The sequence below is a fragment of the Papio anubis genome, chromosome 7 (assembly GCF_008728515.1).
Source record: "Papio anubis isolate 15944 chromosome 7, Panubis1.0, whole genome shotgun sequence".
Classification (NCBI taxonomy): Eukaryota; Metazoa; Chordata; class Mammalia; order Primates; family Cercopithecidae; genus Papio; species Papio anubis.
Genome location: NC_044982.1, coordinates 93,428,105 through 93,444,996, shown reverse-complemented (window position 1 = coordinate 93,444,996; position 16,892 = coordinate 93,428,105). Strand labels below are relative to the sequence as shown.

Here is a 16,892-nt window from a genome sequence, read left to right as displayed (position 1 = left end):
ATCAATTAATCTATCTACCTGTCCATCCACCCATCTATCTCTATCATCTATCATCTATTCATCTATCACTTATCATCTGTCAATCTCTCACTTATCATCTGTCAATCCATCTACCTACCTATCAAAAGCAACACATCTTCTTCCTGACTTTAAAAACATTTAAGTGGACCAGGCGCGGTGGCTCACACCTGTAATCCCAGCACTTTGGGAGGCCAAGGTGGGCAGATCACGAGGTCAGGAGATGGAGACCATCCTGGCTAACATGCTGAAACCCTGTCTCTACTAAAAACACAAAAAACAAGAAAAAAAGTTAGCCGGGCGTGGTGGCAGGCGCCTGTAGTCCCAGCTACTCGGGAGGCTGAGGCAGAATGACGTGAACCTGGGAGGCGGAGCTTGCAGTGAGCCAAGATTGCCACTGCACTCCAGCCTGGGCGACAGAGTGAAACTCCGTCTCAAAAAAAAAATAAATAAATAAATAATTAATTAAAATAAAAATAAAAATTTAGTGACACTCTCTCCCCTCTTTTGATTAAGGAAGTCTGATTTTTAGGCTTTGGATTTTATTAGGTCTTCAATATAACAGTTGTTCCACATATCTCTCCTAAATTGCGATTTTAAAAACTGCTTTACTGAAGTTTAAAGTGCACATTTTGATACATTTTGACACACATATACACCCATGAAATCATCACCACAATCAGGATAGTAAATCTATCCACTACCACCAAGATTTACTTGCACTCCTTTGAACTTTCTTCCCAGTCCCCACCCCCTTCCTATCCCCAATCCCCAATCCTCAAGCAATCACTGATTTGCTTTCTGTCACTATCAGTTAATTCAAATTTTTTAGAACTGTATATAAATAAAATCATTCGATGTGTATGCACTTTCTCTGTTCACTCAGTACAATTTGAGATTTAGCTATGTTTTTGCATGTGTCAATAGTTTATTTTTTTATTGCTCAGTACTAGTCCATTTTATGGATACGTTGAAATGTATTAATGCAATCCCATATTGATAGGCATTTGGGTAGTTTCCAGGTTTGGACTATTACAAATAAAGCTCCTATGAACATTTGTGTGCAAGTCTTTTTATGAGTATATACCTTTATTTCTTTTGGGTAAATACCTAGAAGTGGAATGGGTGTATCACATGGTACGAAATATTTAAATTTTTAAGAGAATGCCAAACTGTTTTTCAAAGTAATTGCACCATTTTATATTCCCACCAGGAATATATGAGAATTCCAGTTCCTCTACATCCTCACAGACATACTGTATAGTCAGCTTCCCCACCTTCTCCCTGTCTCACCTCATTTCAGGCATTTGAATAAGTATTAAATGGTATTTTATTGTGATTTAAATATCATTTCCCTAATGACTAATCAAATATATTTATACGTTTATTTTACTTTCTTTAAAGTATTTGTTAAACTCTTTTGTACGTTTTTAATGAGTTATATTCTTAATGAAGATTGAAAATTCTTCATACAGTCTAGAAAGAAGTCCTTTGTTTTGCAAGTATTCACTTTCCAATCTGAGAAAAGCAGAGGGAAAGAGAGAGAGAGAGAGAGAGAGAGAGAGAAATCTTTGTGGCCTTAAAGATTTCTAAGGAATAATAAAAAAAAAATCGTGATCTTTAAAGGAAATAAAAATTAACTTAAAACATGTTTTCTTCAAAATACAGTCTACAGATCTCTCCTCTCCTCCCCTCTCCTCCTCCTCCTCCTCCTCTCCCTCTTCCCCCTTCTCCTCCCCTCTCCTCTCTCTTCTCGTGCCCCCTGGCATCTCTGGCCCACTTATGACCATTACTTGCCCCAGAGTTTCTGATACAAAAAATTTCCCCTTGTGACTTCATGCAATATTCCATTAAAACAACAGCTGCTGCCTACCTATTGGGCTCTCCTGGAAACAGAGGCTTTCACAATCTCTAAGCCTATGACTGTATTCCAAGTTTCCCGTCATGCTTTTGGTAATGAAAACTGCACTCCACGAGCTCAGTACAGCTACTGAGGCTTCCCTAGGACATGATGGAGCCAAACTTAGGCCCCCTGGCATATTTTACCTGCAAGAGTGGGTAGCTTTGTCTATCCTCAGACTTGTGGCACATGCCAGAGTGCCGGAGGAGGTCACCCCTCTTACAGAGCCCTTGGCTATCTGGAAGCCCTTGGGATTCCCCAAGTGAACAGTAATGGGAGTTCGCAGACTGTGTGGATGACACTGCTGACCATCCTACATGGTAGAGCTCAGTGAAATGTTGCTGTTTTTCATCCCTTAACCAGGAGATCTCTGGTAAAGGACAGTACCCAAGGAACAGACTTGGCCAAGCTTCAGGCAGTCATCTTAGCCCTGGATGCCCTGGCCAACAAAAGGTCTCATCTTCACATTGATTAGAAACTATTGGGCCAGTGTGTAGAAATTGTCCCATTCAGGTAAAAACATCTGGAAATTTCTTGCCTCACAGATAACCAAAATATAACTCAAAACCATGTCTGCATATATACTATGGCCACAATAAAAGTTCTTATCCCAACACTTTATCCTTTTTGGAGTTAAAAACATTACTCATAATAAACAAGACACATTTTATTTTTCAAAATACTTAATCTGGGTTCTTGGAGGAAGCATTCAATATAAGTTTCATATCCCTAATATGTCCCAGAGAGCCAATTTATCTGAGAGATATCATGGTCTCCTCATAAACTCCTTTTCAAATTACTGTCCGATAGATCTCCTACCAAATCAGCCTCTATGTTGCCCCAAGCCTTAACCTGGCTTGATAAGTGTTCACTCTTACCACCATCCCACAGGGGCTAGAGGCCAGATTGAGGTACATGCTGTCTTGGGATGCATTAACTATAGATTGTCCCATAGGCCAGATAGCCACTCATCTGATATGAGACCAATTTCAACTTAAACTTCCATCAATAAACAAAAACCAAAACCATGTGAAATGCAGCTGCACCCCTATCTGTTGACTGGTTGTCTTATTACAAATGTTCTGAGTGCCTTAATTTGTTTACAATTGGGAGGCCCAAATCCTCCAAATAAGCCATTGTTTCAACCAAGCACAGAAAATGCTGAGACCCACCTCAACCTGAGTGGGTATCCACTTGAGAAAGGGTATCTCAAGCTCTACATTCCAGATGGTGTCACCCTGACCCAGGAGCTCACTGCTGGAGATGCCATAATGTCAGATGACATGGCCCCAACCAACAACCCAACCAATGCAGATGGCTTCACTTCCTGCACCAGAGATGACTTCACCTGAACAGTAAAATCTCCACCTCTGTGATACCCATCAACTGTCTCTTGAAAGGCACCAACTGGACATAGGAGACTTTTGCTTTTCTTCCTTTAACTTAGACATTCCATTACGTTTCTGAGCTTGCTGTCTGCTCAGTCCATCATCCTGGCATACTGCTTGCTCTCTGCCAAGCATATACACTACACTCCCGTGCCTGAAGAGAAACCTGGTAGAGATTACTATTAACAGTGCCATTCTAAAAAATAACAGAGATTATTGCTTTCCCCAGAAGGTACCTGTCTTATATCAATTTCTTGACCCTTAAGGACAGGAGTAGTGCCTTGTCCGACTACACTCCTCCATTGTGAATTCCTGCCTTGCATCGCCAGCCATTACCATTCATTCCCTTGGATTACACACAAATATCACTAATCTTTATTAAATTAGGAGTCCATACCCTCCAACAACATAACTGATGGACCTGCCACCTTAATCTTAGCATATTTCTAACATGTTTTACAACTCCATCAAAATATTTTTAGAGACTCCCCAAAATTTCAGCTCCATTTTCCTGGGTAATGCCATAAAAATGGGAAACTTAGTTATGGGGTGAACAACAAAGACTCTTTGTACTCCTACTTGTATTCCTTCTTTCCATTTTCATGATAAAATATTTTCTATACTGTTTAAAGAAACAAATGTCCTTCTTTCTAAATGTCTCTATAATCATCACCCCAAAGCTTCCTTAATCTGTTGTCAAAATTTCAGAGGACCAACTGCATTATTCATGTTTTTTATTTTCTCTGTTTTATGTTGTTTTGACATCCTTAGGAGTCCTTGCTGGCTGGGGAGAGAATGTCCCTCCTAGGGCTAGCAGATTCCTACAGAAGGGAAACAACTTGTCAGTGAGCCTGCCTTTTATATACAAACTACACAATCCAGAATCAATACCACAACCACCTTCTTCCTCTAACTCTCACACATCAGGCCAATAGTTCCCCTACCTTATGTCGACCCAGGGTCAGGTACCAGACAACCTGGGGTAACCCCTACTTCCTAAAGCCTGCTGGAATTATTCAAACTGGCCAATCTTAAACTCTTGACTCTGCCTAGCCCTGCCTTTCCTGCAGAATATACCAAAACACTATGGCCTATGACTTTTCTGCCTCCTAACCGACACTAGTGCTTACCCCTGTGAATTAATTCTGGAACGTTTCTATTGCTGTATCTTAAAATTCCATTAATTGTTTTCTCTACAATATCTAATCTGCTGTCAATCCCACTGCTATGGGCTGAATATTTTTCTTTCCCCTCGAAATTGTATGTTGAAACCATAACCTTTAATGTGTTCTTTCTAATCCAATGAGATGGTACTTAAAGGTAGGGCCTTTGGGAGGTAATTAGGTTTCAAGTCACAAGGTAGAGTCCTCATGATGGGATTAGTCCCCTTATAAGACAAGACCAGAGGGTTAGCTCCTTCTCTCCTCCATGTGAGGATACAGCAAGACGATAGATGTCTGCAAACCACAGAGAGATCCTTCACCAGATACCAAATCTTCTGGCTCCTATATCTCAGATTCTCAGTCTCTAGAACTATCAGAAACAAATGTCTGTTGTTTAAGTCCTCCAGTCTACGGCAATTTGTTATAGTAGACTGCGCTGACCAATATACCCAGCCAGTGTATATTTTATCTTAGACATCGTAAAATTGTTCTTAGAATTTAAATTTGGTTCATTTTTATATCTCCATGTTTCTACTTACCATCTGAACATATGGAATACAGTATAATTGTTTTAATGTCTATGTCTGCCAATTCTAAAATCTGTGTTAGTTCTCGGCTGGTTTTAATTGATTGGTTTTTCTCATGATGATACTTTATGTTTTTCTGCTTCTTTGCATTCCTGGTAATTTTTGATTAGATGCCAGACATTGTGAATTTTACCTTGTTGGGTGTTGAGTCATTTTGTGTCACTATAAATATTCTTGAGCTCCATTTTAGGATGCAGTTAAGTTACTCAGAAGTAGCTTTGTGTGTGTGTGTGTGTGTGTGTGTGGTTGTCTTGCTTTTAATATTTGTCAGACAAGGCCAGAGCAGTGTCTAGAGCCAATCATCCCCCACTAATGCCCTTTTTAAATACTATCTTCAACAATTTCTTAATTATGAAATTTTCCAACCTGGCAATAAAGGACAGACACTCTCCTCAATCCTATTCAAACACTGGATACTATTTCTTCTGGTCCTTTTTGGTAGTTCCTTTCCTGGCTTTGAGTGACTTCCTCACACACATGCACTGAAGAAGAGTCCTCTGCAGATCTCTGGCATTCCCTCATGGTTCAGCTCTCTACTCTACGGCTCTTGCCAAATTACTCTCTCTGGACGTTCATCTCTGTCTCAGCTCAGGAAGTAGGCCATGGTCTGCCTGGCCACGGTCTGCCTGGCTTATGCCCCCTATGCCACAGCCACGAAACTCTCTCAAGAAAGTAAACTGAGGCTGTCACAGGACTTATCCTCTTTGTTATTTGTCTCCTACTAATTACTGTACTTCATTGTCTTGCATCTGATACCATAAAAAACATTGTTTTTGCCTATTTTATCTAATTTTTCTGGGTTTCTTTTCCAAGGAAGAAGGTAAATCTGTTTCCTGTTACTCTCTCTTACCTTCCTTCTAACATAACTCATCAATATTTCTATTTAAATATTATTACCCCACTTATTTTCTTTCCTTGGCTTTAATTATGTCATAACCTTCTTTTATAAAGTCCCATCAAATACAATATTCTGTCTTTAATTTCCATGTGTTTGGACTGATTTCCTCCTCCATTTGTCTCTTTAATTATAGAGTAAAATTATTTTTAATAAATTTATTTAAATTTACATTTATTTAATTTAAAATTATTTTTTACTTGCCTAACTCTAATTCTCCACTTTTCCTATTACTTACCCAACTGGCAAGTTAATACATCAGTTAAGGCAATCCCTTTCTCCTTTATTCCCTGTGTGTATATACAAACTAAGATAAATATGTTTGTACTCAATTCGAAGTTAGGTGATCAGCCATCAATACTACTGATTCTACTCTGTGCATTGCACTAGTACAGAGGATGGCTAGCATATAGATACCATTTTCTAGGAACTTAGAATCAAACAAGGAGCTTAGAATCAAACATAATAGCTATGACAAAATATTAATTTTCTGTCACTACTACAGTAACTAATTAGACGCATGAAGTGGGAAAGTTACTTTTAAAACGGAAAATTGCTGGAATTAAAGGAGACAAGAAAAGTACCTAGTAGATTAGTTAAATAAATAATGGCATATCCATAAAGGGGGATATTTCTGAGATTTAAAATGATATTACAGAAAAAAATGTCATGACATGGAAAAGTATTCATGATGTGTGAAGCAAAAATTCAGTCGAATTGTTTATATGATGTAATTAATATGTAGTGATATGCCACTAGCACAGGAAATTCTGAAAGAAATGCCTCATGTTCAATGTTAATGTTGGCTGATGTTTAACTCTAGATAGTGAATTCACAGATTGGATTTCCTTTATTCTCATATGTATTTTCTCAATTTTAAGAAATGTAATAAAATTATTTTTTATTTTGTAATTAAAAATATTTTTAACAGCATAATTTATAATCCTTTGGGTATATCCCCAGTAATGGGATGGCTGGGTCATATGGTACATCTGCTGCTATAAAGACACATGCACACGTATGTTTATTGCGGCACTATTCACAATAGCAAAGACTTGGAATCAACCCAAATGTCCATCAGTGACAGATTGGATTAAGAAAATGTGGCACATATACACCATGGAATACTATGCAGCCATAAAAAAGGATGAGTTTGCGTCCTTTGTAGGGACATGGATGCAGCTGGAAACCATCATTCTTAGCAAACTATCACAAGAACAGAAAACCAAACACCGCATGTTCTCACTCATAGGTGGGAACTGAACAACGAGATCACTTGGACTCAGGAAGGGGAACATCACACACCGGGGCCTATCATGGGGAGGGGGGAGGGGGGAGGGATTGCATTGGGAGTTATACCTGATGTAAATGACGAGTTGATGGGTGCAGCAGACTAACATGGCACAAGTATACATATGTAACAAACCTGCATGTTATGCACATGTACCCTACAACTTAAAGTATAATAATAATAAATAAATAAAAAAAAAATATATATATTTTTAAGTTAAAGTTGCCCAACACAGAATCTGCCACTAAGTATGCACCATATAATTTTGGTCATTTTCATCTCTTTTATATCTCCTTCCTTCTATTCTATATATTATTGCTTTATTACATGATGCCTTTATTTTTAAATGTTTCTTATGTATACATCTTAAGTAACTAGCAAGACTATAAACTACTTGAGGACAGGGTCATAGTATTCTTACTACTCTTGATTTTAATTAGTGTAGTACTGGACTTCATAAAGAGATTAAATATATCTACACACACACTGTGTGTGTGTGTGTGTATATATATATATATATATATAGAGAGAGAGAGAGAGAGAGAGAGATTATTTGGAGAACTTTTTCTTATTTTGTCCTTAAATTATTTTACATTAGTTGTTAAGAAGAATCCAACAAGAAACAGGATTTTCTTCAATATTCTGTAAGCTTTGTAGAGATAGAAAAATTTCTACTGATTCCTTTTCTAAACTTTTCAGAAACTTGCCACATTTCAGAAACTTGCTTCTATGTGAATATGTTTTTTACTTATAATATTAGTTATAAATACTTATTTTTCCTTACTTTTCTATACAAGTCATTAGATTTAGGTTTGAAGTTGTCCTAGGCATAAGGCTTTTAAAAATCTATTGACAAGATTCCACTTCTGCCTGCCCTAATCCAGATGAAGGAAGTGAAAATACATGAGGAACTTGCCACTTCATGAAATAATTTCATTCTGCAGCCTAAACTCGTTACTAACGTCTGTAACCCTTAATTAATTAAAATGACTCCAGCCATGGGATTCTGTGGTGAAGAGGTTCCTAGTAGTTACATGTATTCAACCTGAAATTCAGTTAAATGTGAAAGATGCTTAAACACACATCAATGAATAAAAAATGAAAACCTTGTTGAATTCACTCAACCATTTGCCTCTTTGTCTCCTGTATCTCGTTTCTTCCTTTGGGATTTAACAATATTTTTTCCTAAATAAAACTTTAAAAATACATTTGTTAGGTAGATTTAAAGAAGATGTCAAATGTTGATGAATTTTTGTCCTGAGATAATTTTTTTTTTTTTTTTTTGAGATGGAGTCTCGCTCTGTCACCAGGCTAGAGTGCAGTGGTGTGATCTTGACTCACTGTAAACTCTGCCTCCCGGGTTCAAGAGATTACCCTGCCTCAGCCTCCTGAGTAGCTGGGACTACAGGCACCCACCACCACACCCAGCTAATTTTTGTACTTTTAGTAGAGATGGGGTTTCACCATGTTGGCCAGGATGATCTCAATCTCTGGACCTTGTAATCCACTCACCTCGGCCTCCCGAAGTGCTGGGATTACAGGCATGAGCCACCGCGCCTGGCTGAGATAATTTTTTTAGTTAAAAATTTCAAAAGGGCAATTCCAATTTATTTCATCAAAATGACATCATTTGGAACAATATCACGCTAGTCTGATAAATGTGGCTATTAAGAGGAGCAACCATATCACTGATATGAGATTCTTGCTTAAGTAGCGCAGTTCACCAAAGAATAAATCCATTTATATCTAGCTCCTGATGAGCTAGATCATCAGGACCTCTAGAACTTAGACAAGATCTAGTGCAACAAAAGTTAACAAGGTAGCCTTAGCCCTTGAAATCTACCACAGCATCTGAAAAGAAGTGACTGATATTTAAAGATGGAGGCAACACCACAGTAGTATTTTGATATACTTTTGGTAAGTTCTCATCCATCGCCTCTTGAATTTTTATTCCCTCATCTGTAGCTGTGGTTGAGGCCCTGTTAACTCATGTTAGTGTCCTGGCTTCTTTCTCCTTCAGGACTTACACTTCTTTCCCCCTGATTAATCTTCCTAAAACTTCACTTACATCATCCTCAATAAACATTTAGTGCATTGGGATGAAGTCTGGTGAATTTAACCATCATTTAAGGTCTTCTCTCATCTTTTTCAATCTTTAATTTATACCCAACACTTTTCATTCCAATCAATTTGATTAACTGTCTTCTCAAAAGACTTCACACAAATATTCCACAAGTGCCTAAAATCATCTGGAAACCATGCTGAGTCCTGGAATTGTATACTCTAGGTGGGAAAAAAGTCCCCAACTTCAAGAAACTTACAAAGTAAAGTAATGGAGAGGTAAATCAGTAGACTGTTTCAGCACAAGGTGATAGGTTAGTTCTACGACTGAGGTATACATGAAGCCTGCAGTTATAGATAGGACAAATAAGTAAGATTTGGCAGTGACAGCACTAATAAAATCTCTGGTGAGAGTTTGTCATTTTTCTCAATCAATGAAAGCAATTATAACAAGTACATGAAGATGGGTGTAAACCCTTAATAATGTAATGGGGAAAATGGCAGTAATGGGGAAAAGAGCATGTAGATAAAACAAACTTCTATATTCTTTAATTCAATAAGAAAAGTGACTTCTTACACTTTCCACTATGATCTCAAGTGAACACACAAAATAGGCGAGGCTTTATAATCATTTTCTTAACATGAAGAAATAGAGTAGTTGAGGTTTGACCACGGCCATCCAGCTTTGTACATGTGTAGCCAAATAGGCTTCACACTAAAATCTTCCTGCTATGAACCCATTATTTTTCTACCATACCAGTAGATGCAATTCTCATCCATTGCCTCTTGAATTTGGAGACACTTGATTGGACAGTGGCAGCTGCAGATTTCCAAGATTTAGTGGTTATACTTTTATTCATGTTTTGATCAATCCACATTTGAGATGCAAAATAAAAGATATGTGGAACTTGAGTATTAAGATTTATATTGTTGATTGAATATAAATAATTAGTGTGATCTTGATTTGAGACATAGATTTGGTTGCCTAGAATGATGATCTGGATATAAACATTGATTGTATCAGTGAGGTTTGGATCTTATCTATGTATATACGTCTACGTGTATATATTTCATAATGCTCAATGGAAAGTACAGCTGTGTTCCATTTTATTCAGTCTCTACTATGCAGTTTTATTAGGACCACTGAACAGAAGCTGAAGCCATTAGTAGTGGCAGCTTTTCCCAAAGTCCTCCTGCACAAACGGAATCAAAGAAAGGCACACGTTGCAGGCAGTGCTAGTACCATTCAGTGTCTGAGCTGCACAGAAGGAGCGACACTGTGGAAGGGAACTGGCAACAAGATACTTGGAAAACCTGGAAGAGCAGCCAGGTGCCTCTAAAAGAGCTCAGAGTGGGTTTTCATTTTTTTTTAAATTTCTCTTTTAATCCAAATAATATTCACAGATTATACATAATAAAGTGATGAATAAATATAATGAAAAGAAGATGATCAATATATTTCACCCATCATTCTGATACTAGCATCAATTAGAATGCTTTAAATAATTTTATTAAAATTATAAATTAATATAACAGTATTACAGAAACTTTAAGAGAAATCAAGAAAAATTGTTCATTATACAATTAACCTACGAATACACTTAATCTGTGTTTATTACCTCGTATTTTCTTATCCTAGGCATATATATTTTATAATTGTAATTATAGTGTATTGACAATTTCATATTATGCTTTTTTTCACATTTAATTATATGAAAGTACTTTTACAAGATGCTAAAGTGTTTTCATAATTACATATTTAAACAGTTGTATGATGCTCAGTTAATTCTTTCCATTTTGCTAAGTTTAGGATTGTAGGCTGTAGTTTTTGTTTTTATCACTTTTTTTGGTTTTGAAAATCATAATGCCTTGTTTTACACACAGTTTCTATCCAAATTCATGGGTATTGCTTCAGGATAGACCCTCAGAAATGTATCTGCTTTGCCCAAGGGTGTAAATATTCTACAAACAATTTAAATATGTGCTGCCACAATGATACCTAAAAAGAGTTGTTGGTTTATAGTGTATGCGTACATATGTGTTTACTTACAGTACAGATGTTTTACAGCATAATCGCCTTCAAATTAAAATTCAAACCATTATTAAAAGCTAAATCACAATAAGTAGCAAAGATAGAGAAGAAAAGGAAAGTTATATGTGCAAAAAAATACAATAAAACAAAAAAAATGGCTTAGTGAAAAGCAAGGAAATTATCAAAGATGACTGTGATTCTATCACAAGAACTCAAGGATTTGTCCTGAAGAGGCCAAAGACAATTTGTGAATTAATAAAACAAGTACAAAGTGGTTGTTCTGTCCTTCCCTGGACCAAGATCTAATCCAGGACCACTCATGTATCCTTGTAACCTCTGATAATTTTGAAGAGTCCTAATCGATGGTTGCATGACTTATTTTTAAAATTTAAAAAATGTTGATTAAGAATTCTCTTGGGAATTTAGAATTTAGTGTACAAAAGTCACTTTAGAAATTTGAAAATGCAAGTCCGGGCAATAGCTCTTTGGCAAAACAAGAGTTTTTTATTGCTCTGAGATAAACATCATTGGTTGTCTATTTGGACTGCTCTGCCATTTAACCTAATCTGCATATGGCTTTATGATGTTGCATCTTATAATGAATAATTATGCTTAAATGCATGACATCAAAATGTCATCTCCTAAGGAACCCAAATTGCTCTGACCTTGTCCTAGTGGCATTGGAGACAGGGATAGTAGTCCTGGTGTTGAGATCTTTCCGGGTCTCCCACTGTGTGCTGTCCTGCTAGCTGAAACATCTGGATTCCAGAGTGATTCTGAGGACTATAGGACATGCAGCGCTGGCCTCTGATAATGTATGTAAATTAGTATGTACCAGAAAAAGCCGAGGGTCTTATGAAAGCACAGATTGTTGGCCCCCATGCCCGAGGATTCTGATTCAGTAGATCTGTGATGACCTAGAAACTTGCTGGGGAGAGTATAGATCCCTGAAATGATGAGTCCAATCATTTGTACTTACTTGTGCAAAGCCTTCCATGCAAGAATTGGTATTTCTAACAAGATGCCAGGCAATGCCAATGCTGTCAGTCTAGGGACGACAGTCTAAGAGACAACAATGGAGGGGAACAGAGTCTCTAAATCAAATGAACCTGAGTTCAAATCCTTATTCTGCCTCTTACAACTTACATAATTTGGCTTTCCAATTTCTGTGTGTGAAGAGGAAATCCTAGTACATACTTTGTTGAGAATATTATGAAGCGTCAATGGAATGAAGTTTCTAAATCTCGTGGCTCTCTGAAAGCAACTGGTGCATCTATCTGGCAGTCACCCTGGGGCTGCGGTGGGCATGACCTGCTGAATTTGGTATGAAATCTGAATATTTGTCATGATCTCAGGTCATCATCTATGTTCGATTCCTGTTTTCAAAACACAGCCCAGAAATAGTTCAGGAAAATTAGCTTACTCACACCAAGATACAGGGCCACCTCAGCTCATTCCAGGGCCTCATCTCCAGAAACTCAGCTAATATTTCTGTTTCTAGGGGCCTCTCGAGGGTCCCAGAATACCCTACTGATGCAGAGGCATGAGCTCAAGGATCCCACACGGACACTGGCAGGACCACTAATTGAGCAGAGGCGAGCTGATATTTGACCCATGCATTACAATCAAAGGTAAGCACTGGCCAAGTCTTTCCTTACCATTTGGTATTTAAACCAACTGCAATGAAACCGTTGTCTCTCCTACATGCTTTCTGTGTCTTTCAGTTCGTCTTAGAATTTTAGGACCAATCGTGCCTTTCTATTTTTTTTTAATGTTGTTGAATTATCCACTAAGCTCAAACAATAACATGTTTGCAATAACATAACATCCTTCTCCACTTTCAAAAACCTCCTCATACCCACCTGTTCTTCAAAGCACTTCCTCTTGCAGTAATCACCTAACCCTCTGTGTATGACTACTCTGCATCCGTCCCCATTGTTTTGGCCTGTGCAGTCCTATGTCTTTCATCTGGAAGTTCCCCGTGGAGAGCTTTTGTTGTTTGGACACATTATAATACCTCTTACATAGCTCGGGGCACATTGCTGCTGTGGATAATAACAGTGATCTTAATAAGGACCAACAGTAAATAACAAACACGACAATAGATACAATATCATATGACAACTCAGATCAGAAAATTGGCCTTGCAACCAGAGTCCTTTGGGAGTGGTCCAAACCACTTTGTGAGAAATGGCAGCGGTGGGCTGTCTGCAGGCTTTTAATCCGGCCTGCACCAGAGGTCTCCGACCTATCTGTGATGTGGCAGAAATGCTTGGCTCTGCCGAAGACAAATGCAAGGCCACACTCTGTGTTAGGAAACGCTCTGGGCTTGGTGCTATAAATAATAATAAAGATAAATAATAAAAAAAGTGAAATGTTTTAAATGAAAGGTGATGCACTGTGAACTTAACACACTGACCCTCTAGCCTTTCTGTTAACAAGGTAATCTGATTGCCATTGATTTTTTTCACCTCTGTTACTAAGAAGGTGATGAAATGGTGTCTACACAGATGTATTGAATCAGATACTAAACAAAGAGCAACATAAAGAACAATTATCAGCAACCTTGCTTTCAGCCTGCTGATTATGACATTACTGAAAAGACAAGGTCTGGGTGACTTAAAAAATAAAGCAGCAGGGAGGGGTGTGCAGATAAAAGGAACGAATGCAGGTAAGTTTCTTCCCAGTACTTACATATTCATTTCAGAAGAATTTCACAAGGAGGCTTTTATCTGCTCCATAGCTTTAAAAGGGGCCATTGGTACTTCTGCAGTTTACTGATAGGCATTCTAGTGTGATCTAATTAACTACTTTTATTATGCCATGGAGAAAATAGCACGGTGGAGATGAGTCACTAATGCACATGTTTTTGTGGTATAGATTGTGGCAGGGCATTTTGCAGAAAGAATTGTTTATTGGTCTATTGGGGCTTTCCAAGTAGCCCCCATGAGTGAGGTAAGACCTTAAATTATTCTGAAAGGAAGGCCACACTTCTGACCTGTCAAAGAACTTTCTAGATGGTGTGTGATGAATGATTAGGAAAATTGTTTTGAAATGTATGATAAAGATGGAATTAACCTATGAATACTGACTTTGTGCACTATGCCAGATTAACTTTCTAATCTCAAATATTTCCAGGTTTTATTGTTTATTTCCTTTTCATTAGCCCAGTTGCTAAAAGGCCATGGTAAAGATATGTATGCCTAAGCAATTTTCATATCTTTGAGCCTGTGCTTTTGCCTAAATACGGATGCCTCAGTTATCTTATGACCTTTGATGACACAAGCTTCTATGGCAATATCTCATCATGGCATTTTCTCAAGGGCAGTGCTCCAACTCTTCTGCCTTGCCCCACATTGGCAGCCATTACTAATTGATTGTGAAAGGGGAAAATGAAATAGTGTGACAAGATCTCTTTTTGGAAACTTCAATGTAGTTTGGGGAAGGTAGTCAACTAGAGTGAAACAAGCTCAACAGTATTATTCATATGATGAATCTAAAACGATGTAAGAAAACTTGTAAAGGAAACAACTAGTCACCACGATTGATGACTATAATTTCAAATAAGTATTGAATGTGTCAAAAACAATATCAGAATTAGGATTAATCCAGAGATTTGCTAAGTATAAATTATTTATTCAAGTTCAGAAGTGAGAAAGTGGCAACACTGACATTTTTGACCAAACCGGTACTGTTTGAACAAATGTGATGAATGATTAGGAAAACTGCTTTGAAATGTATGATAAAGATGGAATTAGTCTTTCCATAGAACTTTGTTTATTCCCCAAGACCTAGACACCTGCAGTTCCATCAAGGAGGTGATCATAAAGGAAGCTTAGTGTATTATGCATACCATAATACACCATTCCCTTCAGCCTCTGTCAGGTAAAAGTCTTGTACAAATCAAACTTAACAATATGAAGGAATATAGAAAGAGGTATAAGACATCAGAGGTCAATGAACAAGGGAGTGAGTGCCAATAATTACAGGATTTCTTCGCAGGTGACAGAAATGTACTAAAAGTGATTATTGTACAATTCTGTGAATATCCTAAAAATCATGGTGTTGTACACCTTAACTGGGTAAATTGTATATCATGTAAGTTATATCTCAAATAAAAACATTGTTTTAAAAAAGAATAAATAAGAGGAAAATTGGAGAAATTCTTAAAAATATTCTCTAAAGTCAGGTTAGAAGCAAGATAACCTTACATTTGACATGAAAAAATGATAAAAACACTTTGCCCTTACTCAAAACGAACACAGATATGCACATTACCACATTACTGACTGAGGTTGAGGGAGGTGAAGTGGAGGAAGTTTTTTGGGAGATCATTGGTTCTCAATCTTAAGCATACCTCAGAATCACCAAAGGATTTGTAAATGGAATTGCTATATCCTACTCTCAGAGACTTGCATCTGTATTTGTAACAACTTCTCAGGTGTGATCAAAGCTGATGGTAGTAGAACAATCTTTGCAGTATCTGTAAATTTTAAGGCTCTTGTCAGAGGAAATATCTTTGAGGTCCATTAATGTGATGCAAGTTCAAACAGTACAGGTTTGGTCAAAAATGTCAGTGTTGCCATTTTCTTGCTTCTGAACTTGAATAACTTATACTTAGCAAATCTCAGTGTACTCATCTGCAAAATGCAAGTAATACTTTCCATGCAGATTAAATGAGATAACTTATGTACAGCCCTGCACTCTGATTCTAGTAAGTGCATAATACACTAAGTTTCCTTTATGATCACCTCCTTGATGGAACTGCAGGTGTCTAGGTCTTGCGAAAGAAACAAAGTTCTATGGAAAGAACCAATACTAGTAGATTGGTACACAATTCAGAAGATGATGACTCATTTCACAAGTATTAATAAAAATTGTTTTCTTGGTCAGAGCTTTCCCTGGAAAACTGAGAGTGGCCACTGGAATCCAAAGGTCATGGAACCCCAGTAATTATTAGTAGGCTAAATATAGTTGGGGTTAATTGTTGTTGTACTTAAAACTTATTACACTAATGACATTAGTGGTAACACATGTACTTTCATTTCTCATAGGGCATTTTTAACTATCTTGATCACCTGAGCCCAGGAGTTTGAAACCAGCCTGGGAAACATATGGAGACTCCATATCTACAAATAATAACAATAATAATAATAATAATAATAATTAGCCTGGTGTGATGTTGCACACCCATGGTCACAGCTACAGCTACTCAGGAGCTGAGATGGGAGGATCACTTGAGCCCGGAGGTCAAGGCTGCAGTGAGTTGTGATTGTGCCGGTCCTCTCCAGCCTGAGTGACAGAGCAAGACCCTGTCTCAAAGAAAAAAAAAAAAAAAAGGAAGAAGAAGAATGTTTAAGCCAATGATACTAGGATTGAAATGGGAAAGACAAGATATAATTTGGAGTAAGATCACAACTATCAAGAAAGATGGAATAGGCTTGGATTCCTGCCCCTATCACTAACCAGGAGTGTGACTTAGAACCGATGGTTCACAACTTGGGCTTGATTTTGCTGCACAGGGGACAGCTGAAAATGTCTAAAGACATTCTTGATG

The 16,892-nt window shown here is 37.5% G+C and overlaps 1 long non-coding RNA gene across 1 annotated transcript; it reads left to right on the top strand.

Annotated features, from left to right (window-relative positions):
• Nucleotides 1-8,769: 8,769 nt before the first annotated feature.
• LOC103886048 lies at nucleotides 8,770-16,618 on the top strand. Its single transcript, XR_649450.3, has 3 exons — nucleotides 8,770-12,150; nucleotides 12,837-12,966; nucleotides 16,390-16,618. It is a non-coding gene; the product is annotated as an uncharacterized LOC103886048 (long non-coding RNA).
• The last annotated feature ends 274 nt before the right edge of the window (nucleotides 16,619-16,892 follow it).